This window comes from Pelophylax lessonae, assembly GCF_965119305.1.
Source record: "Pelophylax lessonae genome assembly, chromosome: 4".
Lineage (NCBI taxonomy): Eukaryota > Metazoa > Chordata > Amphibia > Anura > Ranidae > Pelophylax > Pelophylax lessonae.
In genome coordinates, this window is record NC_138771.1 from 599,108,423 (window position 1) to 599,131,805 (window position 23,383).

Sequence of the window (23,383 nt, forward strand, 5' to 3'; positions counted from 1 at the left end):
TTACATCAATGCAGCGTATGCGGATTGGGTGTTATTACACTGCTCAACAAAGGAACACTTTGAAAACACATCAGATCTCAATGGGGAAAAATCTCATGCTGGATATCTATACTGGTATGGGCTGGGTAATGTGTTAGAAAGGAAAGGATGCCATATCATTTGATGGAAATGAAACATATCAACCTACAGAGGGCCGAAATCAAAGTGAAAAAATTATGCAGCAGGCTAATCCATTTTGCTGACATCTCATAATGGTATTTAGTAGTTTGTATGGCCTGACAACATTGGGACATGCTCCTAATGAGACGACGGATGGTGTCCTGGGGTATTTCCTCCCAGATCTGGACCAGGGCATTACTGAGCTCCTGAACAGACTGAGGTGCAACCTGGCGGGGTCGGATGGACCAAAACAATGTCCCAAAGGTGTTCTATTGGATTTAGGTCAGATGAGCGTAGGGGGTCATTCATTGGTATCAATTCCTTCATCCTCCAGGAACTGGCTGCATACTTTCGCCACATGTGGCCGGGCATTGTCGTGCACCAGGAGAAACCCAGGACCCACTGCACTAGCGTACAGTCTGACAATGGGTCCAAGGATTTCATCCCAATACCAAATGGCAGTCAGGGTGCCATTGTCTATCCTGTAGAGGTCTGTGCGTCCCTCCATGGATATGCCTCCCCAGACCATCACTGACCCACCACCAAAGTTGTCATGTTGAACGATGTTACAGGCAGCATAACGTTCTCCACGGCTTCTGCAGACCCTTTCAAGTCAGTCACATGTGCTCAGGGTGAACCTGCTCTCATCTGTGTAAAGCACAGGGTGCCAGTGTCAGACCTGCTAATTCTGGTGTTCAATGGAAAATGCCAATTGAGCTCCACAGTGCTGGGTAATGAGCACAGGGCCCACTAGAGGATGTCGGGCCCTCAGGCCACCCTCCTGAAGTCTGTTTCTGATTGTTTGGTCACAGACAATTACACCAGTGGCCTCTAGCAGTTCTTATCCTGGTCCTCCTTGCACAAAGTTGCAGATACCGGTCCTGCTGATGGTTTAAGGACTTTCTACGACCCTGTCTAGCTCTCCTAAGAATAACTGCCTGTCTCCTGGAATCTCCTCCATGCTCTTGAGACTGTGCTGGGACACAGAGCAAACTTTCTGGCAATGGCACGTATTGATGTGCCATCTTGGACCAGTAGTGACACTGACCCTACGGTAGTCAAATGCAAAACTAGTAAAAAAAAGTCAGAAAAGATGAGTAGGGAAAAATATGTCAGTGGCCCTTACCTATAAAATTATTCCTCAAACCAAAGCAGCTGAAACTAATTAACAACCCCATTCTTCTACTTAAATGGCCAGATCAATATCCCAGGAGTTTATTTGACTTGATGCTATACCCTGATTAAAAAGTGGTCTTTTCATTTTTTTTGGCAGTGAACAATTGCATAGGTTTGAAGTCAACCTCCAGACTTTTAGCTTAATGCACAACTTTACTCACCCTTACTCCATTGCTGCGTGTCATGGAGCTCCCTTACCTGTCAATGACATTTGCGGACGGTCTTCAAGGTATCAATCTTCTACCATTTTCTTTGGCTGGGCCAAGATGATGTCACTCCCGTGTTATGCACTAGAGCAGGGATTCCCAAACTATGGCCCTGCAGTTGTTCAGGAACTACAATTCCCATCATGCCTAGTCATGTCTGTGAATGTCAGAGTTTTACAGTGCCTCATGGGATGTGTATTTCTGCAACAGCTGCAGGGCCGCAGTTTGGGAATCCCTGCTTTAGAGGTTATTCTTCTTGGCAAAATTGTACACTGAACTGAGTGTACAGTGCAGACAGGCAGGTAAGAAGCTTTAATGCAGAAAAGACATAGCATGTCTGTAATGGCTTCTGAATTACACCCCCCTCCACTCCTACTAGTTTAGGGGGTGTAATTTTTCCATTATCTGTTCCCCTTTCTGGTGATCATGTACTGGACAGATCTGAGGGACTATTTCTTTCGTTTCGGGCGCATTCCCATTCCATTCCCACTTGCATGTTTTTCTGCCTTGGCTCAAGTCCCGGCCAGCTGCATGCCTGCCTATCTCTGTGTCTTCCCCGGCAGAGTGATCTCCCTCCACTCGGCTCGGCTCCCACCTAGTAGTAGCTGGGTCCCGAAAGAGTGAGACTTGAGAGGCTGTGAGGCGGCGGCAGCGACAGGCAGAGAGAGGCAGCTAAGCTCAGCTGACCGTGTCCAGTAGCAGGAAGAGAGGGGAAACAGATCCCATCATGGGGCTGCCAGATTTACTGCTACAGGGCAGTCATTCTGCGCAAGTGCATGTATATATACGTGATCCTGCATTTCTGATTATCGAAGCCAATCAGCGGGTCCGGCGGATTCGGGTTAATTTTAGCAGCTAATTTTGATTTTGTTTTAGTCTAAAGCCCCGTACACGCGTTTCCGATTGTCGGACGTAAATATTCGGCCGACGACCGATCGGCTGATTGTAGGCTTGTTAGTATGATGCTTCCGACAGCCGACAGCGCATTTTCGGCCGAACAGAATCTGTCATGCAGGCATTAAAATTTTTGTTGGCCAACACCAGAACGGCCTATTGTTCGCCAGTCAGTACAGAATTCGGCCGACAGACAGCAGATTAGCAAGACTGGGCATGCTCAGAAAAGAAAAAAGACAAGGAAAGTTAACCATCCCATGACATCACTTCTGCAGTCGGCTGTTGTTGGCCGACAAAATTCCTGTGCAGTCTTTTGCAGTTTTCAACAGACACGACAGCCCTGGAAAAAGACGGCCGATCGTTCGGCCGACAATCAGTACGTGTGTACGGGGCTATAGTCTTTTGACTAAAATGCTATTTTAGTTTTAGTCATATTTTAGTCATCTGAATTGTTTTAGTTTTAGTCATATTTTAGTCATCTGAATTGTTTTAGTTTTAGTCATATTTTAGTCAACTAAAATCTCATACATTTTAGTCAACTACAAATCAAATGGGTTTAGGTCAATATTAATGAATTATTTAAACATTTCCCTAGAATTTCCAAACTAATTACTGTATTTATCGGCGTATAACACGCGCTTTTTCCTCCTAAAAATGGAGGAAAAAGCAGCAGTGCGTGTTATACGCCGATATTAAAAAACAAAAGTCCAGGAAGCATCCCCGAGAGCAGAAGGGGCGGGGCGGCCGAGGAGAAGGAAGGACGAGCTGTCATAAGAGCAGAAGGGGGCGGGCCGGGCCGAGGAGAAGGGAGAACGAGCGTTCCGACGAATAAGTTATTATTTATGATATTAAGGTTTGAACATGCACTACAGACATATATACATATATATATATAAATATATATAAACCCACACACATAGTTTTTTACATATATAGCCCACACACATATGTATATATATATATATATATATATGGGCTGTAGAACGTCTTTATAAATAAATAATACCAAAATATTGCTTTTTGACAAACAGAAGTGCAACTTTAAAATACAAAAAAAAAACAAAAAACTGTAAACTGTATTGGCTGTAATGTCAGTGCACATTACCTGAATATATTACCAATATTCATTATTAAGAAAAAATATAAGAAAAGCCTTTTTCTTAATTTTTTTCTCTTTCAGCAGCTTAGTAGATAAATAGATTGGTGTGAGTCTCGCGCTATCTGGAGAAAATCTATTGTACACTTCCTTAATGCTGCGTATACCGATACTGTAAACCATACAGGGTGAAAATGAATACTTGGGGGGAGGGGTACCGCGCTTCAGGAAAGTAACGCACCTAGTCTAGTAATTTTATCAGTGAACACCAACCAAACATGTGTTCAAAAATTATTACACCATATCTATGTGTCAAATATACAGTGAAAAATTGTGTTTTGCAATAAATATAATAAATAACAAATATCAAATGCCAAAATCTTCACTTATCTAACATATAAAGTGCACTAGTGTTTACAAAATTAATCTATATAAAAATATTATCCTCTAAGCCCCGGTTCACACTTGTGCGTGTGCGGGGTTCGCATGTAATGTCGGAGCGCACTGCTCCGACATTACATGCGATCGGCTGTGCGGTGCGAGTTTAGCCATACAGTTTGTATGGCTAAATTCGCACCGCAGCCGCACCAAACACGCACAGGGACCATTTTTGGCAGCCGCATCAGGATCGGATCGCACAGCGGTTCACACTTGTGCGATCCGATCCTGTGCGAACTGCAAGATCGCACTGCGATATGCGATCAAACTGGGGGTGTCGTTAACATTACATTGACACCCCCAGCGTATCGCATATGGCAGTGTGAACTGCCGGGGGTGCGTGTGCGATGCGGGAACAGGCTGCGGATTCTCAGCCTTCCCGCATCGCATAAATGTGAACCGAGGCTTAGACCAAAATATATGGGTGGATGCTCAAAACACAAGGCTATGCAGGTGACAGTAAAGTGCTCAGTGCTGAAATAACGGGTGGATAAATAATTATTTCATCCTAATATTCAGTCCATTATAAAGTGCTATAAAAGTGTCCAAAAAACAGCACAAATCAATTGTGTTGAAAGGTGTCTGTGATCCTCTTCTTCTCTAGAATTAAACCTCCACCTAACACCGTGAAAAACCAGTCGGGTGCTTCTTTTCACTCTTTACCCCTGAGGGTGTGCTACTTGCTTACCTCAATCAATAAGGTATTGCGCCTTATGATCTAAATCAACTACTCCTCTCCTATCCTTTTTCCTTTACACTCAGGGATGGTGTTCAGCTTATGCTGGAAGGATCGGGGTACAGTGTTCTCCAGATGTCCCACGGATCTCAAAAATTAAAAGCTTACATAGTGCAGTATTGCCGTGTTCAAAACTACTTTATTCAAAGAAATGGAAATGCACTTACAAACAGACGTTTAAAGCAGGCATTTTTAAGCTGTAAAGAAGTTATTGCGGTCTTCACTTCCGCATCCGAACGTCACTTCCGGTCAAACGGCCCTACGCGTTACACCACTTCCGCTCACGTGGCTTCTTAAGGGATTAGTAGATATCCCTTACTTATGCAGTAGTACATTACATGTTTAAACTTCAATGTGCTATCATTACAGGCTTTGGGTGGAATTGTGTTGCCGATTTAGAAATGGCCAGCAGAATAGTGCTCATTTTGATGTCAATTTTCAATTTAGAATTAGTCATAGTCTTTTGATTAAAATTTCATTTTTGGTTTTAATCATCTGAATTGTTTTAGTTTTAGTCGTATCTTAGTCGACGAAAATAGTGTTAATTAAGTCGACGAAAATATTTCAGTCGACAAAATTAACAGTGGTACCCGCTGATCGTTCTGTAAACAAGGCAGATCGCCATTCTGTCAGTATGGAGGACATTGATCCTATGTTCCTGCAAAGCAGAGACATAGACCTATGACTTCCCCTAGTAAAGACACCTCCCAACTCCTCCCAAACACTTGCTAGGCACACATTTAACCCTTTGATTGCCCTAGATGAAGCCGCTAAATGTCGCTATTACTAGTAAAAGAAAAATATGTCCCCGGATTGCATTTTAAAAAAGCTGGTCCCCTTACTATTGGATCCTCTGGAAAGTCCATTCAACTGCCTGATCCTCGTTACAACTGGTGGTTCTACATGCCGTTTAATCCTGTTTTCAAGTCAGCGTGGAACACAGGAAGTTTCTCTTTATCTGGAAAATCTTGTTGTGGGGAAACTCCTGACTGTGCTGTTTGCTGCTGCAGTGTGCTCCTGATACCAGCAGTTGCAGGAGGTGCCCTAAAAGAGATATACTGGCCTATTGCCATGGATTGTCAGTATATCTTGATATCCATGAGTGTGGAAAATAGCCTCAGGCTTCTGCTACAAAAGGATGAGTCATGTTTCAAGTTCTTCTGTTACTATAACAGTAGTTGTAAACCGCGGCTTGTTAAAAATAAAAAAATAAAACAACTGTAAGGCAATTGCATAATGGCCTAGTTTGCATCGCATGATAGCTCATTACGAAATACTTACCTTGGAACAAAGCCCTCTAATGGCACACTGTCACCACTGAGAGGGCTGACATCTTCCCCTGGTCTTTCTTCCGGGTTTGCACGCTCCGACTGTGTGATTGGCCAGAGCCGCAAAGATGTCACCCCCGCTCATGCGCGCGGGAGCCCTCAGTTTCGGCACAAAGCTCTGAAGTTCCGGCAAGGTATGCCGGACCTTCAGAGCGCATGCGCTGGTGATGTCAGCGGCTACATGCAGGGATAGTCATTTTACCTACAGGTAAGCCTTATAATAGGCTTACCTGTAGGTAAAAAAACACAAAGCGGGCTTTACTACCACTTTAAGTAGAAGGATTAACAGAATACAAGTTATTGTTATTACTGATGTAGCACCCTCCTAGGTAGGTGCGAGTGAGAAATTATAGTTTTGAGCTCTGTCTGCTTACCAGAAGAGCTGCAGGTAAATCTATATTGTTCTCTGCCTACCAGAGAGCAGGATCTGTTAGTGAGGTCTGTTCATTGTGCTCAGAGTGCAACTCATTGTGTCTAGAGAGTGTTTCAAACTGGTCCAATAGGGAGGCATGTTGGACAGTGGGAGGAAACCTGATGAATGGGTGCATGGGCTTTTGATACAGTCCTGACGATTGGCAGAGGGAAAGTTGCTTCAGTGCACCTTGGGATACTGTATAAAAGCCAGGAGCACATGTGCTCGAGATTTTTCGCTTGGGGAGCCGAGTCCGGGATAGAGGGGGCGGCTGCCTTCTCCTCTGTAGAGGTGCCATGCGGCCTCAGGGGGTCATCCTGAGGCCCGGAAGAGTGGCAATGAGGAGCTGAACTCAGAGGTCCAGGGAAGCTGCCTGAGAGGGGAGACACTGGAGGATCTGTTTCTGCAGTACAGTGAGTACAGAAACTTATGTCAAGGGGCCTGACCTGAGAGGGGCCATCCCTGCTCCTAGGATAGTCAATGGACGGGTGTCAGCTGAAAGGGGATGCTAGTGAGAGTCTAAAACGAATACATACAGAGGGCGCACCAGCCTGGCGCATTACCTTTGAAGCAATTTATTTATATAAAATAATATGCACATCATACTCACAAAGTGGATATAAAAAACAAGCAAGGAATAAAATGATGGATCCACCGGAAATGTCCACTGAGCCTCACCCACAGATACCAACCGTGGTGAGATGCAAACCTAAAAAACACTTACGAGTTTCGTGGGTGTCCCCCCTTCCTCAGAGCTCTGTGTATATTATTTTACATAAATAAATTGCTTGAAAGGTAATGCACCAGGCTGGTGTGCCCTCTGTACATTTTCTTTTTATGCCCCGTTCACATTGCCGCGATCCGACTTGGGGGGGCGACCTCGGAGCGGCCTCCACGGACTTCATAACATTGAATTCTATGGCGGTCGCCTCCGGGTCGCCCCAAAGAAGCTCCGGACCCTTTTTCTAAGTCGGAGCGACTTGTGTCGCTCCTATTAGAACGGGTCCGCAGCTTCCCTATGGAAGGCGACCTGTGAGGCGACCAGGTCGCCTCACAGGTCGCCTTAGTGTGAACAGGGACTTAGAGTCTCATTTGAGTTTCCTTGACCTGTTGAGAGTGGCAGCACACGACAACACCAGCTGAGTCGTAATTCCAGGAAACCAAGTCGTATGACAACCCCTCAAGCGCAGGAGCAAATTCTTTCATTTACATGCTAGTGCCAGTGTCATGAAGATAACATATCATTCACCAAGTCATCTTGTCAGAGAGTAAAGAGAGAGCAAGAGACTTAACCCCATCTACACTTGTGGCAATGTGTGGATTAACAGCCTGGCTGTTCCTGATCACTAAAGAAGTTCTGAAGATAGAAGTCCTCATCTATATGAATAGTTCAGTTGGAGTATCCCACTATTCCCTTCTCCTATCCCAATTATAAAATAAACACCAAAAAACCAAAAACCCCTAGAATGTTTATTTCTGTGAAGAGCCAACGGGAGCAAGGAGGGATGCAGGAACTTTATCTAATTATAACCGTGAGCTGGTAACCAGGGGAGCCCATCAAGACATTATCCAGCAGTTCCTGCGGGTTCAGTGCTACACTGAGAATCAGTGTTATATCACTCCTGATTACACTATGCTTGAACTTTGCCACCTAAAGTTGGAACATACTTGCTGGATTTTGGTGTGACAGAGCCAGTAGGATCAAAGAAAATACCTGTTGAACTTTGGTGTGACAGAGCCTACAAGAATGTTCACACTAAAGTTTGTACGTTCTGAACTCTGAGAATAGAGAGACAATAAAAAAATCTTCAGCTAGCTCAATAACTTTAAGCATGTGCCCATTGAAGTCTGGGGTTACAGAGGCAATTTGATGTTTTAGTTAGGTAGTCAGGTAGGTTGTGCTTTTGGTACTGGGGCAAGCCTACATCTAAAGCCTATACCTAATGGACTAAAAAAAAGTGTCTGCTTGTGAACTTTTCTCTGTTTTACTGTCACCAGATGGTGTGAGGGAGCCAATTTGAGAGAACAGTGAGTTTTTTTCTCTCAATAGTAGATTAGTGCTATAATGTGTTGTAAAATGTTATAAATATTGCATAGTTAATTGCTCTCATGTGCGTACTATCCTTATATCGTCTTCCTCGGCTGAGGAGAGACCAAGCCTTAAACCTGTCTGATCATATTTCCTTTATATTAATGTCTAGTATAGTATTAGTTAGATATGTAATAATGTCGTTATTATTGCAATTTTCACTTGCTTTTGTGTGGAATGCTGCACGTAATTGTAAAAAAAGTCTATTTACCACCTGATTCGTGTGGCATGCCACACGTACTTTTCCTTTAAAGTTTATCTCTCCCTTTGGAAAGCTTGACAAGGCGCCGGCGCGCAAAACATGGTACTATAGTGACGGGACCAACCCTCCGACGCTCGTTTCCTAGCACCTCGTCCTCTGGTTCTTCCGGTTCCAGGCGCGGTGAGTGATGTCATCACCCAGCGCCCCATCTGCTTCCGGTGTGACGTGAGAATTACCTACCCCGTGAGAAAAACCTACCCTCGTCACTTCCGGCCAGGAACAGCTGAGCAGCGCAGCAGTGCGCATGCTCACAGGGCCGGATACGTAATGGAAGAGCTGAGGATCAGACTAGTGCGCATGCGCACTAGTAGGAAACGATCACGGTGTCCGTGAAAAAAACCTACCCGCGCGGGGGTTACATTAAAACAGCTGTGCTGCACTACGAGTCATCTCCGCTCCTGTCCCTGTCACTACCCTGATCTTGGCGAGTAAATATAAAAGCGGCTCTGGGCTCCGTGATTTATATTTTCATACAGCCGCCGCCGCTTTTATATTTACTAGCCGAGATCAGGGTAGTGACAGGGACAGGAGCGGAGATGACTCGTATTGCAGCACAGCTGTTTTAATGTAACTGCTCACGTTACACACACTGCCGTGAACCGGAAATGACGAGGGTAGGTTTTTCTCACGGGTAGGTAATTCTCACGGAACACCGGCTGTCTGGTGCGTTCTACGGCTGTAGAACGTGACTCTTCTTTCCATCCATCCCGGAAACGTGTCCACCGGCCATCCAGGCTCTTTCACCAGGATTGGTGATTTACCCGGCCAGAGCTTTCATTGGCTTGCTAATTTATCTCCAATGCTGTGGACATCAGATGCAGAAGATACCACAGAGGATGCAGGAGGGCTAATATTAAAGAGGTTGTTAACCCATACAATTTTTTTTTGCAACCTGAAAGAGAAACACATAATGAGCTAGTATGCACCGCATACTAGCTCATTATGAAATACTTACCTTAGAACGAGCCCCCGCCGTGCCGCCCGCTTACCTGTATGACGGGCGACATGTCCAGTCGCCCGTCTTCCGGGATCGCGGCATCCGGCCATCTGATTGGCCGGAGCCGCGGTGACGTTACTCCCGCACATGCGCTTGGGAGCCGACGGTCACAGCACGGGGCTCTGAAGGAACGGCACCAGCGGCCGTTCCTTCAGAGCGCATACGCCAGTGACGTCACTGGCTGCATGTTAGGTAAATATCTCCTAAACGGTACATGTTTAGGAGATATTTACAGTACCTATAGGTAAGCCTTATCATAGGCTTACCTATAGGTAAAAGTTGCAGAGGAGGGTTTACTTCCTTTTTAAGGTATCACCTTACCCTTTTAACTGATTTTTAATTGACCTTGCATTTTCATTGCAATGTGAACCTGCAGTTTGTGATATATATTTTTTCCTTTAATAAACATGGACCTTTTCAACATAACCACTTGAGGAGTTTTTTCAAGTTTCTGTACAATTCTGATCAGGATCATCAGTGGAAGTATTCCCTTCTAAGCCTGTCCTTCTAGCGCTCTTGTACACCTTATTGCGGTATCTTTCCCTTTTACCCTTCCCTACCCACATTTTGCCAGGACATCCGCTCTCAGGCTTGAAAGCATATGTATTTTACCCGCAGACTCCAGGGACGTTGTCTCCTTGGCAGAGAGGAGGCTACTGGTAAATTTAGCTGTGCTAGGTGGTAACTAGTCTGGCTGATTTGTAGTGTTTATGACCATTTGGTTTTACTCCTAAGCCTAGTTTAGCTGTGGTTCCTGCCTTTTGTCAGTAGGGGCACTGTTACCTTTTGGCATTAGTATGATGAGATACAGTGAAGCTAAGTTATGGTTATATATATTCAATCTAGTAGAAAACAACTACTAGATATAAAGGGGGAAGTGGTGGTAAAAAGAGAAAACCACTCTAGAGCTTTATCTCATCAAAATATAGATGCGGATGAATAATACCAATAATACAGGGCAAAAAACAGACACATGAAAGAACCATGCGGAAGGGTATAAATAAGATCCACGCAATGTAACTAGTAAAAAACTTTATTGATTGAAACATTCCCTGAATATGGAACACATGAATGAAATGATTAGAACATCACCTCTACCAAACATAGCATAAATAACAACACATAAAATGTGACAATGGTTAAAGCGGAGTTCCACCCTGGGAATACATTTTTTAATAAAAATACCCCCGGGACAGTCAGGGCTAGCACATTCCACAATGGCTAGCCTCTGATCTGTCCCGGGTTGCACTTACCTTTTAGGAGAAATACTTACCTTGAAAAAGTATTGTCCAGCGCTGCCATCTCAGGTGTGGGCAGCTTGAAGCCAGCGCGATCCTCTTCTGCGTCCTCTTCCGTCTTCTTCGGTCCCACGATGCACTGCACCGGCCCCGCCGTCACTTCCGGTGCTGCAGCGTCATCCCTGCACAGCTTCTGGGCATGCCCAGAAGCTGTTTAGAAGGGAATGACGCGCGCACCGGAACTGACGTCGGGGCCGGTGCAGGCGCATTGATTCCTGGGAGCGATGACGTTCAGCTCCCAGGAATCATTGCAAAGCCAGGAAGTGACGAATCGCCGTGGCCGCCGAGGGGAGGAAGAAGGAAGTAAGGTGAGTATATTTTCTTCTCTACGAGGTAAGTAAAAAAAAAAAAATTGCGATTATCCATTTGTTTTTCAGGTGACCCGGAGCGAGAAGATGGAGGTAAGTATAATTTTAGGGTGGAACTCCACTTTAAGTAATTAGATATAAGGCAGGTATCCACAAAAGGTATGACACTTGATGTGAATAATGAAGTGGCTGACAGCATCAGCAGTGGAAAAGCAATTGAAGCAAGCTATAGATCTCTAAGGACAGGAGCAGTGGCGGCTGGTGCTCAAAATTTTTGGGGGGGCGCAAAAAGAAAAATGTAATTGGTATTGCTTCGCGTTAAAAAACGCTGTAAAAAATTGCGTGACTTTGAAGTCATGGTACAGGCATGGCACAGGTGATGGTATAGGCATGGCATAGGTGATGGTACAGGCATGGCACAGGTGATGGTATAGGCATGGCATAGGTGATGGTACAGGCATGGCACAGGTGATGGTATAGGCATGGCACAGATATGGTATAGGCATGTCACAGGTCATGGTACAGGAGATGGTATATGCCCTCTTTCAATGCAGTGACCAGCGTACATGCCCCCTTTCAATGCAGAGACCAGTGTACATGCCCCCTTCAATGCAGAGTTCAGCGTGCGTGCCCCCTTCAATGCAATGAACATTGTGCTGTGCCCCCTTCAATGCAATAAACACTGTGCTATGCCCCCTTCAATGCAATAAACACTGTGCTGTGCCCCCACAATGCAGAGTTCAGCGTGCATGCCCCCTTCAATGCAACTGTGCCGTGCCCCCTTCAATGCAATGAACAAGGTGCTGTGCCCCCTTCAATGCAATAAACACTGTGCTGTGCCCCCTTCAATGCAATAAACACTGTGCTGTGCCCCCTTCAATGCAATAAACACTGTGCTATGCCCCCTTCAATGCAATGAACACTGTGCTGTGCCCCAACAATGCAGAGTTCAGCGTGCATGCCCCCTTCAATGCAATAAACACTGTGCTGTGCCCCCTTCAATGCAATAAACACTGTGCTGTGCCCCCTTCAATGCAATAAACACTGTGCTGTGCCCCCTTCAATGCAATGAACACTGAGCTGTGCCCCCTTCAATGCAATAAACACTGTGCTGTGCCCCCTTCAATGCAATAAACACTGTGCTGTGCCCCCTTCAATGCAATGAACTCTGTGCTGTGCCCCAACAATGCAGAGTTCAGCGTGCATGCCCCCTTCAATGCAACTGTGCTGTGCCCCCTTCAATGCAATGAACACTGTGCTGTGCCCCCACAATGCAGAGTTCAGCGTGCATGCCCCTTTCAATGCAACTGTGCTGTGCCCCCTTCAATGCAATAAACACTGTGCAGAGTTCAGCGTGCGTGCCCCCTTCAATGCAACTGTTCCGTGCCCCCATCAATGCAGAGTTCAGCGTGCGAGCCCCTTTCAATGCAGAGCGCCACAGCATTGTCCCCAATCACTGCAGAGCGCCACAGCATTGTCCCCAATGATTGCAGAGCGCCACAGCATTGTCCCCCAATGATTGCAGAGCGCCAGCATTGTCCCCCAATGATTGCAGAGCGCCACAGCTTTGTCCCCCAATGATTGCAGAGCGCCACAGCATTGTCCCCCAATGATTGCAGAGCGCCACAGCATTGTCCCCCAATGATTGCAGAGCGCCACAGCATTGTCCCCCAATGATTGCAGAGTGCCACAGCATTGTCCCCCAATGATTGCAGAGCGCCACAGCATTGTCCCCCAATGATTGCAGAGCGCCACAGCATTGTCCCCAATGATTGCAGAGTGCGCCACAGCATTGTCCTCCAATGATTGCAGAGCGCCAAAGCATTGTCCCCCAATGATTGCAGAGCGCCACAGCATTGTCCCCCAATGATTGCAGAGCGCCACAGCATTGTCCCCCCAATGATTGCAGAGTGCCACAGCTTTGTCCCCCAATGATTGCAGAGCACCACAGCATTGTCCCCCAATGATTGCAGAGCACGCCAGCATTGCCCCCCAATGATTGCAGAGTGCCAGCATTGTCCCCCAATGATTGCAGAGTGCCAGCATTGTCCCCCAATTATTGCAGAGTGCCACAGCATTGCCCCCCAATGATTGCAGAGTGCCAGCATTGTCCCCCAATGATTGCAGAGTGCCAGCATTGTCCCCCAATTATTGCAGAGTGCCACAGCATTGCCCCCCAATGATTGCAGAGCGCCACAGCATTGTCCCCCAATGATTGCAGAGCGCCACAGCTTTGTCCCCCAATGATTGCAGAGCGCCACAGCATTGTACCCCAATGATTGCAGAGCGCCACAGCATTGTCCCCCAATGATTGCAGAGCGCCACAGCATTGTCCCCCAATGATTGCAGAGCGCCAGCATTGTCCCCCAATGAATGCAGAGTGCCCACAGCATTGTACCCCAATGATTGCAGAGTGCCACAGCTTTGTCCCCCAATGATTGCAGAGTGCCAGCATTGTACCCCAATGATTGCAGAGCGCCAGCATTGTCCCCCAATGATTGCAGAGTGTCAGCGTGCGTGCTCCGTTCAAACTTACCTGGCGGCGGCGCGGCTCAGCTTCTTCCTCCTCTTCTGCGGCGGGTCCTTCTCCCTCGTCGTCTCGGCGGCGGGAACCGGCGGGCGGCCTCTCCTCTTCTCTGAGCGGCGGTGACGGTGAGTGATTGACGCACGCACCGGCACCGCCCCCATTGCGACGTCAGCGATATCCTGGATGATGATTGGTCCAGGCTGTAGACTGGACCAATCACAGCCAGGATATCAGAAAGTGGGGGTGTCCAACCGCAAAGACTTGCGCCCAGGATACCCCCCTACCCCCCCCAGAAGGCAGCCAATCGGCGCCTCTTCTGGGACGTAACCCCACCCCCCCCCCCCCCCAGCCACCAGTTCCTTGGGTTCAGGCCGGCGAACCCAATTTTTTTTTTTGAACAACTTTATTTGTTCGTTTTGTTTTTTTTTTTTCTTTTTTTTTTTAGGGGTAGGGGGGCGGCGCCCTGGTATGGTAAAGCAGAGAGGCAAGGCAAACTCCCCAGATTCAGTCCTTCAGATATGGGGCATGGAGAGGCACTAGTAGTACTCACTGCTGGCTTTTGCATCATCTATCAATTTCGATCATAGTTGCACTTCAAAGTCCAACTGGCCAAGGCTACACCTCCGATATGAGTGGATGGAACACCTTGCTACCAGCTTGTATCATCTGCTACATTATTGTATCAGTTGACTCTACCTTACCTGAGTGGGAGGTGTAGCCTTGGCCAGCTGGACTTTGAAGTGCAACTATAATCGAAGTGGATGGATAGTGCAAACGCCAGCAGTGAGTACTACTAGTGCCTCTCAGTACCCCGTATCTGGAGGACTGAATCTGGGGAGTTTGCCTTGCCTCTCTGCTTTACCATACTCCTGTCCTTAGAGATCTATAGCTTGCTTCAATTGCTTTTCCACTACTGATGCTGCCAGCCACTTCATTATTTAGATCAAGTGTCATACCTTGTGTGGGTACCTGCCTTATATCTAATTACTTCATGAGGATTATTTGTCTGTGCAGCGTGGATGCTCCCTTTGCTTCTGGATCCCATATTGCTTGATAGCAAGGCCCGAAGCGAAAAAAAAAAAAAAAATAGCGCAGGGCAGACATGACCATGTGAAGAGGGGAGACAGGGCAGGTGTGAGTTAAATTAAATTGTTTTGAGTTGGGGGGTATTCAGGGATTGGTGTATCAGGTTTGGGAGGGGTTGAGGTACAGTTAGGAGGGGTGGCCCCTCAGATTGGAGGTCAGTGGAAGTTCAACGGACGAAGGAAGAAGAAGCTTGGTCACCCACCTTTTTCACTGCAGAGCATCTCACCTCAGCTTCCCTGGTCTGTGATGGCGGATTTGGACGTTTTGCTGGAGCAAATCAAGGCCGCTGCCGCGGTGAAGGGGACTGAGTGGCTCCGGTCCCAGGTCTCCACGTTGATGGGGGTTCAGGACTCTGCACAGGATTCGGAGGGGCTTGCGGTCCCGCGGGCTCGGCGGTCACGGCCGCCAGAGCGTTTTTCACCGGACCCTTCCCCTCGAGCTCAGCGTCATCCTAGGAGCCCCGACAGGGACCCTTCAGGGCCGCCGGCTAAGCGTACTCCTGCTGCGGCCGTGCGCGCCTCTGGGAGGAATCCTCTGCATGGACGGAGCTCTGGGGGTAGTGGGGGGAGGCGGCCTTCGGTCTCTCCCCGTCCCTCTCGCCGGGGTGCTACTGGACTGGCGGGCTCCCCTACTGGCGATGCTCCGGTCGGAGGGGTGCCTCGGCGTGGGAGCGGCTTCATGGCGGCCGGTGGCAGCAGTGATCGGCGGGACTCGGAGTCGGCCTCGGCTGGGCGCAGAGAGATGACGCGGCGGGGCAAGTCACGTGGCCGGGTCATCGGACGTTCGGCTGGTTCACAGAGGTCTCCGTCGGGCGGAGCTGGAGTACGGGGGCGTGGACGCCTGTCGCTCGGCTCTGCAGATGGCGGGAGTGCGACACCTGGTGGACGGATGTCGGCGGTGCCCGGGGACGATCGTTCGGAAGGCGAGGTGTCCGGATCGGATGTGGAAGAGGATGTCGGTGGTCGGTCGGGACGAGGGAGGCTGGATCGGCGGCTGGGGGCGCCCCCCCTGGGCAGACAGGTGAGGTCACAATTCCTTCTCTGGCTTTGTCTGATTTGCGGGGCTTGTTTGATGTGGGGGGTGGGAGTGCTGGAGGGGCTCGGGGGGTGGGGGTGTCCCGGCCAGTGGGGGCGGGGACCCCGGAAGGGGGTGATGATGGGGGTTTGAGGGGCTTCCTCCTGGGTCTACGGGACCTCTTGGGGCGTTTGCCCCCGGGGGACGGGGGCCGCTTGTCTCCAGCGGCGGCTTGGGTGCCTCCGGCGGGGGGCTCGGGCACGGAGCCGGGGGGGGCCCCGGGGCTGGCGGGGCCATCTTCCACGGGGCTAGTTGCGGGGGGGGCTGGGGCCCCTCCCCAGGTTGTTGGTGCGCCGGCAGTGGTGGCAGTGACGGCCGGGGCGGCGGGGGACAAGACCGGGACGGCGAAGGAGGGGAAGGCGGACGCTGTTCGCCTGGACGATTCAGCGAAAGGTGAGGTATATGTTTGTTTTGAGGGCCCATTGGGGGCACATTTGAAGCAGGAAGTCCGGGAGAAGATCTGGAAGGGTGAGTACGTGGAAATCTTCACGCTGTTGCCCCTCGAGAAGTTTCACCTGGACAGGGTTAAACCGGAGGAGCGCAAGAAGGAGGACGAGGAGGCGCGACGCTATCGGCTTATCCCTCGGACCTTCGCCAATTGGCTGCAGGCCTTTGCCATTCTGGCGGGCGTCATAGGGGAAAAGGCGCCGGAAAACTGCTCGGCCCTGTTCTGCTACATGGACGCTGTAGGGGAAGCCTATCGGGTTTACGGGGGGTCGGCCTGGCTGCGGTACGACGAACAGTTCCGGCAGCGGAAGGCGGTTAGGCCGTCCTTGCGGTGGGACCACAAGGACATCAACCTGTGGATGCGGCTCATGTCGTCTGCGAAGGCTCCGAATCAGTTTTTTCCAGGGGGGGCCGGTGGTTCTGCGACCCCGGGACAGCCGGCCGCAAAGAGGAGGGGTTTCTGCTGGCAATTTAATGAGGGTTCCTGTAAGTTCGGTGGCACATGTCGCTTCAAACATGAATGCTCCGGTTGCGGAGGTTCCCATTCCTTGGCTCGGTGTTTTAAGTCCGGAAAAGGGCGGTCCGGAGAGCCTTCGCACAAAGGGGACGACGCCGGTGAGGGTGGAAAGGCTGCGGCCTTTTCTAGATAGGTACCCCGATAGGGCGGCTGCCCGACTTCTGGGGGAGGGTTTTGCGGTGGGTTTTCGTATCCCTTGCTCTTTGGCCTCGGTGCCGCCGGTGGCGAGGAATTTGCGTTCAGCATTGCGCCACCCTTTGGTGGTGTCGGATAAGTTGCACAAGGAAGTGGCTCTCGGTCGCATGGCGGGCCCGTTCTCGGAGGTGCCGGTGCGTGACTTGGTGGTTTCGCCGTTGGGGGTGGTTCCCGAGAAGGAACCCAACAAGTTTCGCCTCATTCACCACCTCTCCTTCCCAAAGGGTGGGTCTGTGAATGACGCCATCGACCCGGATGCCTGTACGGTGTCTTACATTTCCTTTGACGCCGCGGTGGCCTGGGTGCGACATTATGGGCGGGGGGCCTTGATGGCCAAATCGGACATTGAGGCGGCGTTCAGGTTGCTCCCGGTTCACCCGGACAGTTTTCGATTGCTGGGCTGCCGGTGGCAAGGGGCGTATTATGTGGATCGCTGCCTTCCTATGGGCTGCTCCATATCGTGCGCGCTGTTTGAGACCTTCAGTTCCTTTGTGGAGTGGGTGGTTCGGGAGGTTTCCGGTGTGAATTCGGTGATCCACTATTTGGACGACTTTCTGTGTGTGGGCCCGCCCTCTTCCAACGGGTGCGCGATCCTGCTTGCCACGTTGCAGCATGTGGCCGGGAGCTTCGGCATTCCGTTGGCCCCCGACAAGACGGAAGGCCCGACCACGGTGCTCAGCTTCCTGGGCATTGTCGTGGATTCGGAGGCCATGGAGTGTCGCCTACCGGAGGATAAATTGGGGGCTTTGAGAGCTGAAATTGAAGGGGTGCTGGGTTTGCGCAAGATTCAGTTGCACAGCTTGCAGTCGTTGCTGGGTAAATTGAATTTTGCCTGCCGCATTATGCCCATGGGCCGGGTTTTCTGCCGACGGCTGTCGGCGGCGACTTCGGGGGTGAAGTTGCCCACTCACTTCGTCAGGCTCAACAGGGAACACAGGGATGACTTGCGTCTGTGGCACGGTTTTTTGGCCACATACAATGGTAGATCCTTGTGGATGGCCGGGCCGATCAGCAACTTTGATTCGGAACTGTTTACCGATGCTGCTGGTTCGGCGGGGTACGGGGCTTTTCACCGGGGGGCGTGGAGCGCCGCCCCTTGGCCGGGGGCATGGCAGGTAGCGGGGCTGGTCAGCAACTTGGTGTTGCTGGAACTGTTCCCGGTGGTGGTGGCCCTGGAGATTTGGGGGGCGGAGTTCAGGAACCTGAAGGTTCGCCTCCATTGCGACAATCTCGGGGTGGTTCAGGTGATCAACCGCGCGTCGGCTTCGTCTCAGCCGGTGGTGCGCCTCCTCAGGTATTTGGTTTTGCGGTGTCTACGGTTGAATGTTTTCCTGTACGCTGTGCACATTCCGGGGGTTAAGAATGATATTGCTGACGCGCTGTCTCGTTTTCAGTGGGACAGGTTCCGGGAGTTGGCACCGGCAGCGGAGCAACGCGGAGTCACGTGTCCGGAGTGGCTATGGGGGATTGCCTTGGGGTCCTCGCTGGATGGATCAGGAAGTCGGTGAGCGAGTCCACGTGGTCGGCTTATTGCAAGGTATGGTTGGAGTGGCTGGAGGTGTTGCGGGTGGCATCGGTGGATCCTCTGGGTCCGGAGGTCAGGTGGGTGTTACTTTCTTTTGTCTCTGATCATTTTGAGAGGGGCGCGTCGGCTTCCGCTGTGGCTCGCAAGTTGTCCGGCTTGGCCTTTCTGTTTAAATTTCTGGGTTGTCAGGATTACACGAAGGACTTCGTGGTAAGACAAGCGTTACGGGGCTATTCCAGGGCTTATCGGAGGAGGGACACTAGGCGCCCGGTGTCCTTCGCTCTTTTGCAGGACGTCTGCCGGCAATTGGGGGAGCACTGCGCCTCGAGTTACGAGGTGGTGTTGTTTAAGGCGGCCTTTTCTCTCGCTTTTTTCGGGGCTTTCCGGATTGGGGAATTGGTCAGCTCCTCCCGGACGGTGCCGGGGGGCCTATTGGGTCAGGATGTCTCTGTCGGTCGGGAGGGGGTTACTATCCTCCTTCGACGGTCCAAAACGGACCAGAGTGGCAAGGGGGTCCGTGTCCGGTTGTTCGCGGTGCCGTCTTCACCGCTGTGCCCGGTAGGGGCGGTTCGGGATTACTGGGCAATCCGCCCTTCGCGGCCCGGTTCATTTTTAATGCATGCGGACGGGTCGTCGTTATCTCGTTTTCAATTTGTATCGGTGTTCAGAAGGTGTGTGGGCTCTTTGGGTTTGGATGCCAGTAGGTTTGCATCTCATTCCTTTCGGATCGGGGCGGCCACTGAGGCTGCACGCTGGGGATTGAACGACGATGCGGTCAAACGCATTGGGCGCTGGGAGTCTAGGAGGTTCTTGTTGTACGTTCGTCCACAGCTGTTGGTGTAGGGTATGTACGGGGGGTGGTTTTGTCGCTGGGGGGGTGTGGGCCCGGCTGGTTATCTGATTATTGGTTGGTTTTCTTTTCCTTTTGTCCCCTTTTCTTGTAGGTTTGGAACCCTGCCTTGTTTGGATCGTGGGACACTCGTATGTTTTCTGGGGGGCCCGGAGAGCTGATGTGCGTCCTAATGGTAGACAACTTGGTTTTTCTCGGCACGAGGCTTGTGTCAGGTGGCTGGGGGTGCCGGGGCTTACTTGGGGCAGGGTCCTTCCCGAAGTGCATCGTTTCGCCCGGTTGGACAGGCAGCCAGATGTTTTGGTGCTGCATGCCGGGGGCAACGATTTGGGGGCCAGGTCCGCGCGGGCCTTGATCAGGGACATAAAGTTGGATTTCCTTAGGCTGCGCACGGCTTTTCCGGCGCTGCTTGTAGTTTGGTCGGATATGGTGGCCCGCACGTCCTGGCGCATGGCCAGGTCGGTCGCGCGCCTTAATAAGGCTCGGATTAAGTTGAACAAGGAAGTGGGGCGCTTTGTGTGTCGGAATGGGGGGTTGGTGGTTCGCCACCTGGAGTTGGAAGTGGACACATGGCGGTATCTGCGGGATGATGGAGTCCACCTCAATGCGGTGGGTATAGATTTATGGGCCCTGGGATTACAGGATGGGATCCAGCGAGCCTTGAGGGTTTGGAGGGGCACGCAAGGGTAAGGTGTCACCCTTGGGTGCTGGTGGCGTTTTGTTGGTCTTTGCTGGCGGGGGAGGTGAACAGTTTAGGATAAGGGTATGGTTGGGACTCATCGTTGGTATGGGTCCCTATGGTGCATTCCATTTAATGTCAGTTTAAATGGAATTCAAAATGGTGGCACTGCGGGGAGTGGTTTGTCTCCGAGCCGGTGACGCGGCTGGAGGCCTATCAGGGCACAGGTCCCGCAATGCAGGATTTGGAATTATTTGGAGGAGCCTCAAAGACCAACAGGCCTAATGACTGATTGTTTTATGTTTGTAAGGAATGTTTTTTCTCCTTATGTTAATTTTAAGGTAAAAGGGTTAATAAAATGGCTGCTGTGGCCAATTAACTCCAAGCACGGTGTGGTCTCAATTATTTAGGTAAAGGGAAAGGTTTATGGCATGGGGGTGGAGCCTTTGGCTTTAAGCAGCCTAAGAGTTTGGGGGTGACATCTATTCTACATTGGTCAAGCAAGGCCCGAAGCGAAAAAAAAAAAAAAAATAGCGCAGGGCAGACATGACCATGTGAAGAGGGGAGACAGGGCAGGTGTGAGTTAAATTAAATTGTTTTGAGTTGGGGGGTATTCAGGGATTGGTGTATCAGGTTTTTGGAGGGGTTGAGGTACAGTTAGGAGGGGTGGCCCCTCAGATTGGAGGTCAGTGGAAGTTCAACGGACGAAGGAAGAAGAAGCTTCCCACCCACCCTCCCTAATTTCTGGGACTGTTATGGTTGATTTTGATTCATGTCTTTTTGTGCTTTCTGTCCTTTCTGGGGGAATTTTATATTGTCATGGCAGCTGGGCGTTTTGTTGGTCTTTGCTGGCGGGGGAGGTGAACAGTTTAGGATAAGGGTATGGTTGGGACTCATCGTTGGTATGGGTCCCTATGGTGCATTCCATTTAATGTCAGTTTAAATGGAATTCAAAATGGTGGCACTGCGGGGAGTGGTTTGTCTCCGAGCCGGTGACGCGGCTGGAGGCCTATCAGGGCACAGGTCCCGCAATGCAGGATTTGGAATTATTTGGAGGAGCCTCAAAGACCAACAGGCCTAATGACTGATTGTTTTATGTTTGTAAGGAATGTTTTTTCTCCTTATGTTAATTTTAAGGTAAAAGGGTTAATAAAATGGCTGCTGTGGCCAATTAACTCCAAGCACGGTGTGGTCTCAATTATTTAGGTAAAGGGAAAGGTTTATGGCATGGGGGTGGAGCCTTTGGCTTTAAGCAGCCTAAGAGTTTGGGGGTGACATCTATTCTACATTGGTCAAGTATCTCCGTTTGTTTGGTCTCATCGGGACCGAACCTCCACTGAATTTGTATGAGGAATGCTCTATATTACATACTGTTTTTTTGAGCATGAGGATGTGGTAGTATGCACTACTTGATTTACACCCTTGTTGTTTTGTCTGAGATTTCTCGAGGATCAACACTAGTAGTAGTTGATACCCTGCACAACCACTCAGGAGTACACCAAACATGTTAGTGCACTCTAGATTGGTCTTGAGTTTGGACAGTTTTTAACCATTGTCACATTTTATGTGTTGTTATTTATGCTATGTTTGGTACAGGTGACGTTCTAATTATTTCATTCATGTGTTCCATATTCAGGGAATTTTTCAATCAATAGTTTTTTACTAGTTACATTACGTGGATCTTATTTATACCCTTCCGCATGGTTCTTTCATTTGTTTGTTTTTTGCCTTAGGTTATGGTATGCAGCAAGGATGGCCGTTCTGGTGACGACAATCACATACTTTTCTCAGCCAATCAGTAGGAGTTCTCTGACCTCTGAGCCTGTTAGGAAATAGTATAACTACAGTGCCTTGCAAAAGTATTCGGCCCCCTTGAACTTTGCGACCTTTTGCCACATTTCAGGCTTCAAACATGAAGATATAAAACTGTAATTTTTTGTGAAGAATCAACAACAAGTTGGACACAATCATGAAGTGGAACGAAATTTATTGGATATTTCAAACTTTGTTAACAAATAAAAAACTGAAAAATTTGGCGTGCAAAATTATTCAGCCCCTTTACTTTCAGTGCAGCAAACTCTCTCCAGAAGTTCAGTGAGGATCTCTGAATGTTCCATTGTTGACCTAAATGACTAATGATGATAAATAGAATCCACCTGTGTGTAATCAAGTCTCCGTATAAATGCACCTGCACTGTGATAGTCTCAGAGGTCCGTTTAAAGCGCAGAGAGCATCATGAAGAACAAGGAACACACCAGGCAGGTCTGAGATACTGTTGTGGAGAAGTTTAAAGCCGGATTTGGATACAAAAAGATTTCCCAAGCTTTAAACATCCCACAGAGCACTGTGCAAGCGATAATATTGAAATGGAAGGAATATCAGACCACTGCAAATCTACGAAGCCCTGGCCGTCCCTCTAAACTTTCAGCTCATACAAGGAGAAGACTGATCAGAGATGCAGCCAAGAGGCCCATGATCACTCTGGATGAACTGCAGAGATCTACAGCTGAGGTGGGAGACTCTGTCCATAGGACAACAATCAGTCGTATAGAGTGGCAAGAAGAAGTTTAAAGTTTGCCACAAGCCACCTGGGAGACACACCAAACATGTGGAAGAAGGTGCTCTGGTCAGATGAAACCAAAATCAAACTTTTTGGCAACAATGCAAAACGTTATGTTTGGCGTAAAAGCAACACAGCTCATCACCCTGAACACACCATCCCCACTGTCAAACATGGTGGTGGCAGCATCATGGTTTGGGCCTGCTTTTCTTCAGCAGGGACAGGGAAGATGGTTAAAATTGATGGGAAGATGGATGGAGCCAAATACAGGAACATTCTGGAAGAAAACCTGATGGAGTCTGCAAAAGACCTGAGACTGGGACGGAGATTTGTCTTCCAACAAGACAATGATCCAAAACATAAAGCAAAATCTACAATGGAATGGTTCACAAATAAACATATCCAGGTGTTAGAATGGCCAAGTCAAAGTCCAGACCTGAATCCAATCGCGAATCTGTGGAAAGAACTGAAAACTGCTGTTCACAAACGCTCTCCATCCAACCTCACTGAGCTCGAGCTGTTTT